Genomic DNA, 9,528 nt, shown 5'->3' with positions numbered 1-9,528 from the left:
TCTTTTTTAAAAACAGAATATTTTATGAGCAGTAATTATGATGTGAGATAGCATGAATTTAGAGTGTCATTTTGTGAAACCTAAGGAGCAAAGTTGTCAAAATTGGGATCTTATATAGGATCGCAGGAGGTAGGTAAGCTCGTGGATCGTAGGATCTGATCGTGGATCGTAAGATCCTATCTATTTTCAAATTTGAATAAAAAAACACATTGATAGTGACTTTGTATATTGAATAATGACATAAATTATGAATCTTCCATAAAAAAATAAAGATTTTGATCATATGATGTAATTTGCATGTCCTACATCGTTACATCTATACTAATGAAACAAATATATTTAAGTTTTAACGTAGTGTATTTAAAAAGTTCAGTGAATGTTTAATTAGAAACCAACCAAGTACCAAAATACTAGCACACTTTTTCCTTCAGCAGCAGCTCTTGAACTCTCATATCATCACCTAACATTGATAACCAAATGATACAATAGTGATCACACATTCACACTATACAGATGTAACTTTTATTTATTTATTTTTAAATCTATAAAGGAGGGCGCATTAGAATTGTTACTTCATTATCTTTATCAAAATTTGTACCATCATCTTCTGGTTGACACCCTTTGCTAACCACTCATCATCCGAAGACAAGTTTTTCAAACCAATTTCTTCTTTTGCACTTGATGGTTTAGGTATTTTCTCTTTTATCTTCAAGTTTTACATAACAAATACCAACTCATTCATTTTTTTTTTTTTTTGGTTTAAACAATTTTCTCCTTTTGAGTGTATTTAAAGTTCTACCAATTTTAATAAAGAATTCTCAAATGAGGGATAATATACCAAAGTCATTTAGTTTTACTATTCCAAATGTACTCCAATTACTTTCACAACCTGAAGAGCTATATGTTAAGCTCAATATTCTTATAGCAAAAATTTTCAATTCAAGAAAGTCGTCTCCATATGAGTCCCACCACTTAGTTGATACATTTATGAAGTACAATGTCTTAGTCTTGAGATTACAAATTACAACTTATAAAGATGAAAAAAAAAAAAAAAAACTGATTTTTACGTTTTGGTAGGATTGGTAGGATCCTATACAATCCTACGATCCTATACAATCCTACACGATCCTACATGCGATTTTACAATTTTTACGATCCTTCTGCGATTCTAAATATTTTGGTGAGTTGGGATCGTAAAATCGTATGATCCTACGATTTAGATCGCAATTTTGACAATAATACTAAGGAGTATTGGTGTTATTTATCCTATATGCAAAGAATACTCAATTTGAAAGAGAAATGCTAGAGACAACTTTTAAAAAAAACTTTCTAAGATAAAAGGTTGTGATTAGAGTACCATTACTTTTATTATGCACCATTTACAATATGTCGTGCTAATAGTAGTAAAATATCTAGCGTCCATGAAGTCTACACTTATTGAATGTGAAAGAAATTTTTTATTTTTGAGAAGCCAATCAGAAAGAAAGTTTAAAGACAGAGAGCATTAATTTTTTAAAACAATAAGTTTAGAGACATAAATTTTACTACAACTCTTTTCACAACTTGATGAAGTGATTAATTGTGAATAGTAGACAATTACTTTCACATGGACCAACTACTTTTTTTTTTTTTTATTATTATTATTATTTTTTTTTATGGGACCAACCACATTTTTTTTTTCACCATTCACAATCGGCTACTTCAATAAATTGTGGCAAAAATTATGTTTCTAAACTTATCTTAAAAAAAGAAGAACTATTTTTTTCTCACAAAATATATGGTATTAATGATAAACCAAGGGGTTATAAGGTCATTTCAATAAACTTTAATTTTGGTGTAATTTACCATTTATTTATTTATTTTTGAATCCAAATATGTGTTTAGTATTATGTCATTTAAAATTTTATAGTATAACATAAGGAATATAACTAATTTTAAATGGCACAGATCAAAATAATACATCGGCAAGTAAAAGTTCCTAAATTCGTAGAGTTATAAATTGAAACATAAGTTTTGATGCTTGCATAGCCATCATTTTCTAATTATAAAAGAAGGTATGAAATAAATCATATTCATTTCTCAAAAAAATAAAATAAATATTTCATATCAAAAATTTATCACAAGTAATATATGTCTTTTAAAAAAAAAAAAAAATCCCTCCTTTTCTATCCATATATTAATCATGGATGTCAAGTTTGAATCAAAAGAGAATCTTTGTTGTGTTACTCACTTAGAAATTAATCCAGTTTCCGTGAAGTATAGTATTACAAAGTTCTGGCCCTACTCTACCTTATCCAAATTTACATATATTGGCAGAATTTCTGGTTAAATTTAAGAAAGGAGAAATCTCCCTTTAGAGTATAGTATTACAAAGTTCTGGCCCTACCTTATCCAAATTTATATAAAGTTTGAATTGTATGCATTGATGGATTTCCAGCCATTCCCACTTACTAGAGGAGTGGTAAATCAAAATTGATGAAAAACTAGTTCAAGATGAAAGGAAATTAAGCTGCTATTGTACCTGGAACAAACTAACACAATGGAGCCAAAAGTTTCTTCAACTTACGTAGCTTAACCTCTTAAAAAGTCTACTTGAGAACTGTTTAAGAGATTAATTGAAACTAATTAAGGTTCTAATTTTCATAAAGTTGAGGTAATCTTAGCCCAAAAAAAGGCCTGAGGTGATTCAGGTCACTTTTAAAACTTGAGAAAATTGAGTGAAAATTTCAATTGCTACGAAAAAATAAAAAATAAGTACCATATATATAGTGCTGACTCAAAGGCATTAATCTCATATCGAGATTATAATAGTTACATAAGAAACCTAAGCTTGTGAGAATGGCATGCTTCAGATATCTTAATTTCAACGCTACTAATTAAATAAAGTTGAAGTATATATTTACCGTACGTACTTCAAGAGGCAAAACTTTCATGCGCATGCAAAGGCAGTGGATAGCAGTACCACTCTGAAGTCTGAACTCTCTGGTTATGAACGCAAAGTTCACTAAATTTTTAACGGTTCAATAAATACCCAATTTGCTGTGAATATTCAAGCAGAGAGAGAGAGAGAGAGAGAGAGTTTCAATGACTGTAGGTTCACATAGATATTGTAGGCTCATAAATAAAACAAGGATTGTCCACCCAATACATAAATAGCTAATTAATTAATGAATAAAATGGTTACTTGCCAACCCCAAGAAATAAAAAATACTACAATTTATTCAAGTATTCCAACTCAACTATATATGGTACAAACAACCATGATTTTGTAATCTCAATCTCAATCTTCACATGCACTGGTAAAGGTGTCGGGGACTCGGAGTACTTGTTTGTTTGTGCAGTCTTTTCCTTCTTCTTCGCTCCATCATAAATAATCAAGCATTTTTATATCTACAAAGAAAGAACTTCAATAATTAAAAAAAAGCAAGAACTCATATATATATATATATATATAAGGCAAGACTTAGGTACAGTATTTAAGTGTTGTTTCTTAAAATTTCATTTTAAGATTCAGCCATGTGGATTTTTTCTCATAGGATGAAAGTGTATTTTTTTAATTAAGTAACTACATGGCTGAATCTTAAGAAAAAAATTTAAAGAACAACATCTAAAGTATTGTATCTAAGTTTTGTCCATATATATAATAGAAAATTCAACAAAAGGAAATGTCTGCTCATTTATATATACACTCAAATTTTTGGTGAATGTGTATTTTTTATTATAAATAATTGCAATATACTGTTAACTTATCAGTTTGAATCACTTTACACATGGAGAGATATTAATTTCAACTACATGACTTATTCTATTTCAAATATGTGTAAGTGTGGTGTGAAATAGGCTTTGCTCTGCAACAAATATACGAAGTCCACATGCGAAGCTAAAAGCAAAGTATTTTTATTTATTTATGGAAATGAACTAAAAGCAAATTATTATAACAACAACTAATATGTTCAGCAAAAAAATAATAACAACAAATAATATATATGGTTGCATGGGAACGAATATTTGTATTGCAACGTATTTTGGACGTCAATGTCACATTAGAGAGTGCCTTAATTAACTACGGACAAGAATCATTCAGAGGTCAATGTCACATAAGAGAGTGCCTCACATTAGAGAGTGCCTTAGTGGCATATTCGCATATGCTTATTGTCCGGTCTTCTGTATACATTCACAAGTTCATTTTTTTATGTGGCCCCATTTAGAAAATTTTCACATGAAATATATTCCATTCTCAGTGGTCTGTGCACTGTTTACAGGGAGACTGTATTTCATGTTTCGTTCATACCAACTCAATATTTATTTTGCTATTTTCTACCTAATAAATGAGTGACACTTGTTTCAAAAAATACATCAGGCTACTCTAATACATCAGGCTATCAGTGTCATTATCATTTATTAGAGTAGTATGATGTGGTTTTTTAAAATATGTGTCACTTATTTATTGAGTAGGAAATACCAAAATAGGTGTTAAGTTAGTATTATCTAAACATGGTATGCTTTCTCGTTCGTAAGACTTACAAGTCTCTTTTTTCAACAAAACTTTTATTAACAATGGATCTCACGGTACTATTTACATATTTAAAAATTATTTTATTACAGTATTTTTAATTTTCAGTAAAATAAGCATTGATAGCGCTAAAAAACTATATTACTATTTTTAGCATTATTAAATGCAAAAATGAGGCTCCAGTGGTGAAGTTATAGTCAAAATTTTTGGTTTTTTTACTACCATGCTCAGCTAAAGATAGCTATACCCGATAGCTCGAGAAAAAAAAAAAAAAAAAACATTTTTTATTTTTATTTTGTGTTCACACAACTTTAATTATTTTATTGATTTATTTTCTTTCTTCTTTACTTTATTTTTTCTCTTCGTTTTTTTTCATCTCTGTTCATCCGTCTCTCTCATTTTCTCTACTCTTATGTGGCGTTTGGTACGGGGTAATGTTTTAGGATTCCCGGGAATATTTAAAGATTCCCATGTTTGGTTGCAAATTACGTAAGGGAATCAGATGCCAGGGGAATCTGGATTCCCCCTTAAACCCCTCTCAGTGGGAATGTGGATTCCCTTTGAAACAGGTGGGAATCCAGATTCCCAAGCTTAAAGGAAATTCTATTTTTTATAAATTGACAATTTTAACCTTTTTTTTTTCTTATCATTTAAGCAATTAAGATAAAATATAAAACAAATCATAAATATCTTTTCTCTTGTCTTTATCTTTTCCCGCCAAAACTTCTCTTGACTTTGATCACATTTGTTTCATTGTTGATGAACTACTTTTACTTTTATTGCTACTTTTGTGGTCTTATAGACCTAAACATTGTCAGTTGTTTTGTTATGGATTAAGCTATTTTAAAAATTATTATTAAGAATAAAGCATTTGAGAATTTAAATAGTTATTTTTGTTGAAATGTTAGACTATAGTTTTAATGAATGTGTTGCTAATTAATAGTTTATATTTTGTTTTTCATTATTTATTTAGAGGAATAAATTTTTTTTAAAGACTTGGTATTTCACATTTAAATCTAAGGATAGAATGGGAAAAATAAATAATTCATTGAAGATTCCTGGGAATAAACCAAACACTATCATCTCACATTCCTAGGAATCTTAAAGAAATTCCCAATGAAACCAAACATAGGAATAACTACATTACTAGGAATGTGATTCCTAGGAATCACATTCCTAGGAATCTGGATGCCAAGAGTAATGTGGATTCCCCCGTACCAAACGCCACCTTAGATTTTCTTGCTCTTTTCTTTTCTCACAACTTTCTCTCTTTCTTCTCAAATTCTTTTCTTTTTCTTCTCAATTTTTTCTTTGCTGTGTGAGAGTCTCTTCTTTTGCCGTGTGTGTGTGTGAGTGTGTGGTGGGTCATCGGCGTCGTGGTCATGCCGTGGGTATGGTGAGTCGTCAGTTTCGCGTCATGCCATGGGTGTGGGTTTGTACCGTGGTGTTTGTGGGTCTTGCCGTGGGGTTTGTATTGTGGGTTTCTTATCCATGATGTCGACATGATTAGGAAATGGAAATTTATAAGCTGAAAGGTTATCATGTGAGAGAGACTCCAGATTTTGCAAGTGTGGTCATAAAGCAAGTATTATAATAAGCCATATAAATTGATGATAATTTCCATGCGAGAGTAGTGTCAAATGCTAAAACATTATTATTATTATTTTTTAAATGCTAAAAGGCACATGAATGAAACTAGCTATGAAATATTTTTATTTCCTACTGGTGCTAAAAGGACCTAATCTTGACTATTTATAAAAGCAAATTGCAGATTAAATTAGTGGAGAAATCTAATTATCGATTCTGTTAAAAACAAAAAAAATCCTATCAGCTGTAAGATAAGTGATTTCAATATATAGGCATGCCGCAGGTGCAGCTTTCTGGTACTCATTAGAGAAAAGAATTCATTTTTAGTAAAAAGGCATACTTATTAGTGGTAGAATTGATTCGTAGTAAAAAAGCATACTTATTAGTGGTAGGACTTGTTTCTCAGAAAAAAAAAATAGTGGTAGGACTTAAATCATCAAATCAAGTATGAGATTTGTGGTTTTCTTATCCATGATTCAGCATATAAAAAAACAACAACAATTGACTTAATTCTAAATAATTTTTCTGTGTATAATAAAATTGATATTAACGATCTTTTTTTTTTAAAATACAATAGAGTTTCAACTTATAATATATACTTTATTATGATTGTTTTTATCTTTAGGCCAAAGCTTAACATGGCATACATGATTCTCCAAAAAAAAAAAAAAAACAAACAAACAAACGTGGCAATGCATACATCCAGTGGATTATTTAGTATTTACCTAACAGCACTTCTCGGTTGAGCAGCTTTCCCGTGAATTTTCTGAGTGGCCAAGCATAGCCTAACACAGTTGATTTTTTATGTGATTGAGCCAAGCCAAACCCATGGCTCATATATGGATCCTGCCAATTTCGGGCCTGTCTTTTTAAGGGCTCATGTCAATTCCTAAAGTTTGGTAGGGCCCATTTCGAAAATGGACCAGTCAGTCGTTTTTCATTTGATTTACTGTACTGCCACCTTTGGACCCATCATCATAATTGTTATCATGAAATTTTTTTCGTCTACCACCTTTGATTTACTGTACTGATGTTATATTTTTAGTTTTTATTGACTTTATGATTTAATTGATGTGGAAGTGGAAAAGGGAATAATGTGAAATATATATATATATATATATGTATATATATGTGTGTGTGAGAGTTTTATTAATGTATATCTTTAAGGCAAATATTAGTAAACAATTTTATAAAATTTTTTTATTGGAAATTGAATAAGCTGTCAAATTTTATGATAGTTTTTTCAATTTTCAATAATTTTTTTAAAAAAAAAATAGATTGTTAATGTATACTCTAAGGACGTATATTAATTGGACTCTATAAAAAATACTGGGAGTGAGGGAATCTGAGATAGATTTTGCAATCAACATCTCAAGGTTTTCAATCTTGACCTCATAAGGGTCATTGTCCCAAACCAAAAAAAAAAAAAAAAAATTGATTGAATTCTTCGTATGAGTTAATTTTAGCTTAAGCCTCATTTACTTTGTGGCCCAAAAACCATCATCTGTAAGTATCATTGCTGGTGGGTGTCGTTTCGTTTGCCAAGAATTTTTTCTTTTCTTTTTCTTTTAAAAATAAATATTTAGGAGTTAGGCCTAATGGTTAGTACTGGATAAACCCAAGCAATTATTCAACTCCGGAATAATGATGTTCTTTGAAGAATATTTTTCTCATGAAACCGAAGCTTGGTTGGCTAGTTTAAAAGTTTAAACTACCCTTCATCCACTTGGCCCCCAATTTTTTTTTTGAAAATTTATTCCTTTGTAATACTAATATAATTTTATTTATTAGAAGTTTTTAGGAAAAATACCACTTGGCCTATTATATTCTTGTTCAAAATATTCAACATATAAATGATAGTGAAATAAATTTTTTTTTTCTTCGTAAACTTATAGTTTTGAAATGCTTATATTTTTAGATATAAAATAATTAGATTCAATTTGATTTATAATGAATGGCAAGCCAAAAGTAAGGACATCAGTTCAATCCTAAAAAATTTGAGGAGGATTTTATAGATTATACAACCTGAACTGAAGGCAATACCACAGAGAAGCTGTCATTTTGGTGGAGTTTGGAAATTGAAACAAAGCACTATGGACATTACAGTTATCATTGAAGACTGAGTATTGCAAAGTTCAATTACATTTCAAGAGCTGAGATTGCAAATTAAAAAAAAATAAAAATAAAAATAAAACACTTTTAGTGTTAGTTTGGATTGCGCTCGTTTGCGTTTTAAACAGTGGATTCTGTGCACTGTTCACGAGACTCACAAGTATGAAATTCAGCAAAATTTTTATTAAAATTGTGTCCCACGATACTATTCACAAGTTTAAAAATTATTTTATTATAGTATTTTTAATTTTTAATTTTTTAATAATAAGCAGTATTTAAATAGACCTTTAATATTAGGCCTTAGATCAGACATTTATTTTAAGCTTCTAGAAAGCTATGCTTGCCATGTAACCTCCTCCAGCAAGGCAAGCCCAAGGACTAGCAACAGAGACGGGGCCCAAGCACTAGCCCTATATCTTTTTGCTGAGTATTCACAAAAATTGAAAAAACAAAAGGCCCAACGGGCTAAATAATGTGGAGCTTAATTGAGCTTCCTGACTGCAAAAACATATACACTACAGCTAGAAACTTTGTGATATCCATGATATTCAATGGATTTTTTCACGTAATAACATGATATATGTGGAACGAGAGAATTATATATACTCGGAAAAATAATCAAATATTTGAAGAAGTTTGAATACGTGTATCAAAAATAAAAATAATAAACTAGAAGCAATTGAAATGAAGTGTGAATAAAAGGGTGTGCCATACTATAAAAAAATTGCAGAATTACGTGACTTGAATTCAATACCAACCAGTACCGGCCACTAAATTTTTGTCAAACCTCGCATAATGGCAACGACAACCTAGTCTGGAATATATATTAGTTAGGTCTCAATGTTTGTATAGTCAAATATATACCCAAATTATGTTAAAAGAAAAAAAGAAACTTTATTACGGCAGTTGATGCCTGATAGTTTGGTAGTTGATACCATAAATTCGGTATTTATTGTAATTTTGTGCTTTGCAATGTTTCAATTTCAGAATTTTGGGCCGGTTAAAGACTTATTAAAGCCTCTCAGCCTCAGGGTACCCTAGTTTGGTAATTGGCATATGCCGGATGTCCTTTTTAATTTTCTTTTATAATAGGAAAAAATTAATGCCCGTAGAATCGCAGATGCCTCGTTATTGTACACTTCGTACACACTTCGTTTAAAATTTACGATTTCAAAGAGAGTATACAAAAACGAGCATGTGATAAGTAATCATTACTCTGTGGTGCTTATGTCAAATTAAGAAATTATGTCATTTTTTGTGTGGAAAATTTTGTAATTAAAAACTCAGAATCCAGGCTCAATAGAATAAATTTAACT

This window comes from Quercus suber, unplaced genomic scaffold, assembly GCF_002906115.3.
Source record: "Quercus suber isolate HL8 unplaced genomic scaffold, Cork oak 2.0 scaffold_76, whole genome shotgun sequence".
In the NCBI taxonomy this organism is placed as follows: Eukaryota; Viridiplantae; Streptophyta; class Magnoliopsida; order Fagales; family Fagaceae; genus Quercus; species Quercus suber.
This window is presented reverse-complemented; position numbering follows the sequence as displayed.